Source organism: Pleurodeles waltl, chromosome 4_1 (genome assembly GCF_031143425.1).
Source record: "Pleurodeles waltl isolate 20211129_DDA chromosome 4_1, aPleWal1.hap1.20221129, whole genome shotgun sequence".
NCBI classification, from domain to species: Eukaryota; Metazoa; Chordata; class Amphibia; order Caudata; family Salamandridae; genus Pleurodeles; species Pleurodeles waltl.
In genome coordinates this window covers 80,529,819-80,534,792 of record NC_090442.1, presented here as the reverse complement: position 1 = coordinate 80,534,792, position 4,974 = coordinate 80,529,819, and the positions used below count along the sequence as shown (strand labels likewise).

Below are 4,974 nucleotides of genomic sequence, written 5' to 3'. Positions count from 1 at the left end.
GAGAAAGGTTTCCACACCAGGAAGGGAAGTCCTGAACGCAATGCTCACTCTGGAGGAGCTGCACATTGCAGTTAAATCCTTCAAGTCAGGAAAAACACTAGATAGTGACGGTTTACCAATTGAATTCTACACTTCACTGTGGGACCTAGTGGGACCAGACCTTCTGGAGCTGTATGAGGAGATGGAGCAGGAGGGAGTCATGCCCCACACATTAAGAGAAGGAATGATCGCGCCCCTGTATAAACATAAGGGGGAGAGATGTGACCTCAAGAACTGGCGTCCCATCTCTCTCCTGAATGTGGACTACAAGATCCTGGTAAAGACAATGGTGAATAGACTCAAGGGCACTATGGGAGAGATAGTTCACCCAGACCAGACCTGTGGGGTTCCAGGACGCAGGGTAGCAGACAGCCTAGCACTGATCAGGGATACGATCCAGTACATCACGGACCAGAATATCAACGCTGCGCTGGTCTGTCTAGATCAGTAAAAGGCCTTTGACCGTGTCTCCCATGAGTTCATGGAGAGGGTACTGTAGGGCTTTGGGCTGGGGGAGCGGTTCTGCAATTATGTTAGAATAATGTATACAGACATCTTCAGTTCAGTCATGGTAAATGGTTGGAAAACAGACCCCTTTCCTATCAGGTCTGGGGCAAGACAAGGCTGTCCGCTCTCACCCTCTCTGTTTGTTTTGGTTATAGAGCTACTCGCGGAGTAGATCAGAAAGAACCCGAACATCAGAGGGATCCCGACACCAGGAGACGCAAAGAAAGAAGTCAAGTGCACTCTGTACATGGACGACGCACCCTCTTCTGCACGGATGGGAAATCGGCCCAGTCCCTGCTGGAGGCATGCAAGGACTTTGGCAAAGCATCAGGAGCAAAGATCAACATGGACAAATCACAAGCAAAGCTCTTCGGCCGCTGGGACCTATGTAAAGAGCCTCTCCCTTTCCCCATTGAGGCAGGACTGGTAAAGATCCTCGGTATCTGGTTTGGGAGACCAGGAGCAGCGGCAAAAAGCTGGAACGAACGCCTGGCCAAAGTCAAGCAGAAACTGGGCTTTTGGAGCTTGAGACACCTGAGCATTTAAGGAAAGGCTCTGGTGCTCAGGAACGACGCACTGCCCGTGCTGCAGTATGTGACACAGGCCTGGCCACTCCTGGCCAACGTATCACGGGCTGTGAACAGCATGGTTTTCCACTTTGTTTGGCACTCAAAGATGAACAGGGTGAAAAGGACAGTCATGCACAAGGTGCATCGCAAGGGAGGGAAGGCAGTCCCTGACATCCCGACAATCCTCAGATCCTTCTTTGTGTGTGGCTGCGTCCGAATAACCCTGACGAACGAGAACAAGGACCACTCAGCTTACAGGGTCTTCCGCTTCTTCCTGCTCCCAGTATGGAGAAGACTGGGATGGGAGAAGTGGGAGAATGCAACAATGTTCAACTGGGACCTCCCCTGGTACTACAAGGAGATTGAGAAGTTTGTGGTGGAATTTGGGCTGAACTGTGTCACACCAAGCCTATGGAAGCCCAGGACAATCCACAGACTAATCAGGGCCAGAGACACCACAGAACCAGTGAGCGGCCTGCCACCCGCTACAGCAACAAGGGTGTGGGAAAATGTATCCTCCCATCCCTAACCAACAGACACAAAGACATTGCATGGATGGCCGTGAAAGGGGGACTGCCAGTCCGGTCATTCATGCACAGCAGGGGCCTGTGCCCACACAGAGAATGCCGAAGGAGATGCCCTGCAGAGGAAACTACATACCATCTGTTCTGGGCCTGCCCCTTTGCCCAGAGACTGCGGGGAGCCTTAAAACAAGAAATGGAAGCACACATCCCATATCCAAACATCACTCACCACTCTGTGCTGTATGGGCTGTTTCCAAAGACACATTCAGTGGAGGCTATCCAAGGATGCTGGAGAATCCTCTGCTGCATAAAGGACATCCTCTTGTATGCCAGGACCCGACTGGTGACCAATGTGGAGGTGGTAAGCAGGGAAGCGTGCCGCAGAATGGTACTCAACCTGCTGAGAGACTACACAGACAAGGACAACAAGGAGCGTGAGAAGGAGATAGAACTGTAAACCCTAACCCCCTCCTTCCCTCTGAACTCCCCACACAGCCCCAAGAAACCAAACCCCTTTACTACTTCTTTCATATGTAAACTGACTATTATGTGTTGTTAAAGTATGATTTGAAATAAAGTTGAAGTGGACTGCCCTTCCTAAGGGAAGAGGTACCAATCTTTAAAAACCTATGTATCGCCTACTTAAAACACTTAATAATGGTTTTGAAAAAAAAAAAAAAGGTAATTCTCCCAGGGTGAGGCTCATCCATTGCACTTTGGATGTGCTGACCCCTGCGATGTCCCCAAATGTGGGATACTCGACTGCAGAATTTCTGGTAGTGGGGGACTGCGTTCGCGCTTTCCCCTGATCTTTAGTGTCAAGAAAATTAAAAAAAAAAAAAAAAAAAAAAAATTAAAACGAGTCAGGAACATCCTTAACCGTTTCTCAAGCTTTGTTCTGGGTGGGGTGCTGCAGCAAGTTGAAAAGAGGCCTGGGCAAGGGGGAGCGGCATGCAAACTCAGGAGCTTGGGTTGTGTTGGGAAAGGGCATTAAAATCTTCTTCTAGGCCTACTTTTGAACCTGGCCAGCCCACATGTCACCTTGCTCTACTCTACGCTTGCCCCAATTCTCAGCAATGGACAGGATAGTGAAAGAACAAAAAAAACAAAAGGGGATCCATTATCGGAGAACCTGGAAAAGGGGGAGAAATGCTACTCCTTCTTCTTCAAGAAAATTCACTCTGCGCACACCCTTCTGGTTCAACTGCGCAACAGGGAGGGAATTTTGTGTGACACCAAGGAAGACATTAGGAAGGCTGTGACAGACTTCTATGGGGACCTCTACTCAGAGAAGAGGTCAGATGGGGATCAGGCAGAAAAGTTTTTGGCAGGTATCCCGAGAAAGGTTTCCACACCAGCAAGGGAAGTCCTGAACGCACCCCTCACTCTGGAGGAGCTGCACATTGCAGTTAAATCCTTTAAGTCAGGAAAGACACCAGGTAGTGACGGTTTACCAATTGGATTCTACACTTCACTGTGGGACCTAGTAAGACCAGACCAGACCAATGCAGGATTCCGTACGCCCAGTCGTACAGCCAGCTTGAGCGGCAGTGGACGCACGGGCCATCGTTTTGGTCTGGAGGAAACGACTGCAAATCATCTGGAGTCACCATTCTGATCAAGGGGAGGCATTTCACCACCGACAGGGTCACCAAGCAGGTCAACGGCAGAGTGCTAGTCGTGGATGGCTCGTAGTCAGGTGAGCCCGTTAGGCTCATCAATGTCTACACTCCCCCGGAGAAGAATGAACGGCTTGAGATGTTCAGGGTGCTCAGGATGCAGCTTGTGACCTCCAGGACCATCCTGATGGGTGGTGATTTCAACTGCACAGTAGAGTTGGATGGACGCACTGGGTCAGACTCCGCAGGGATGGACGTGACGTCCAGGCTGTTGGTGGAGATGACAGGTGAGGCATCCCTGCGGGATGTTGTGGGAAGTATGGGGCTGAACGCCAGGAATTATTCCTGGAGTAAGCCAGATGGGTCCATGCGTTCACGGATCGACTTCCTCTTCACCTCCCCAACGGTAAAGCCTAGGCAGGAGCTCCATGGTCGCCGTCCACTTCTCGGACCACAGAGCAGTCAGTTTCGAGTTAGTGGCGAACCTCAGAGTCGCATATGGAGAGTGGAGGGACATGAGGGACCTCTTTCACTCCGCTGGCGAATGGTGGGAATGGGTGAAGGACAGGTTCCTGAGCTTCTTCCAGGATGCAAGCAGAACTGCTGCACGGGAAAAGAAGAGGGATTTCAGGCAGCTGCAAAGCAAAACAAAGCGCCTGTTTGAACTCGAGCTCAGGGGATAGGGCGTGGATGACAAACTGGAGGAAACCCCAAAAGGTCTCGCAGAGCACTTCAGGGAGGAATCCAGGAAAATCATCTTCCGGACCAGAACCGAGAACCTCGAGAAGGATGAGAAATGCAACTCATTCTTCTTTAAGAAACTTCACTCTGCCCACATCCCGCTGGTAGAGCTTCGGGGCTCAGAGGGCAACCTCCAGAGTGGGAAAGAGCACGTCATGAGGGTCATCACTGACTTTTATGGCAAGCTTTACTCACCGAAGTCGTCAGAGAGGTCCCAGGTGGACAGTTTCCTAAAGGGCATCTCAAAGACATTGAGTCCGGAAGAGAGAGAGGGCCTGATTGCACCCTTCACCCTGGAAGAGCTGCACTTGGCCGCCACGACCTCCAAGAGAGGCAAGACCCCCTGAAGTGATGGTCTCCCAGTGGAACTTTATGTCCAACTGTGGGACCTAATCGGGCCAGACTTGCTGGACCTCTACGAGGAAGGTGTGGGAAAAGGCAGTATGCCGCAGTCCCTGTGTGAAGGCATGATAATGCTTTTGTGCAAACAGAAGGGAGAGAAGGAGGACCTCAAAAACTGGAGGCCCATCTCTCTCCTCAATGTGGACTACAAACTCCTAGCCAAGGCAATGGCCAACCGCCTAAAGAAAGTGATAGAGAAGATAGTCCACCCTATAGCCTGATGTTGTCAACAAACGGATTGGTGTTGTTAAGTATAAATCGTTGTTCAAAATGATACATATACAGGCAGTCCAAGCTGGGTGCAATGGTGTTACCCATAGATGTCCTGCTTATCTAGTGATAAAGCTGGTCTTCAAACTGGAAGAAATGTTCAGTTAGAGCTAAAGATACACATTTCATAATGAAGTGGATAGGTGTAGGGAAAGTCTATGTACTGCTAACCAGAGACTCTTCAACCACCTGTTATGTTGCTTCTTGGGGTATGTTGGTATATAAAGCCTCCACGTCAGGGCTTATCAAGGCATTCACTTTCTCAGTGGCATCAATAGAGTAAATAAGATTGAGGACATCCTT

General features: G+C 50.2%; 1 non-coding gene across 1 annotated transcript; it reads left to right on the top strand.

Annotated features, from left to right (window-relative positions):
- The first annotated feature begins 2,286 nt into the window (after window positions 1-2,286).
- Window positions 2,287-2,447, top strand: LOC138288683 (U1 spliceosomal RNA). The gene has a single exon (XR_011202536.1). It is a non-coding gene; the product is annotated as a U1 spliceosomal RNA (small nuclear RNA).
- Window positions 2,448-4,974: the final 2,527 nt, after the last annotated feature.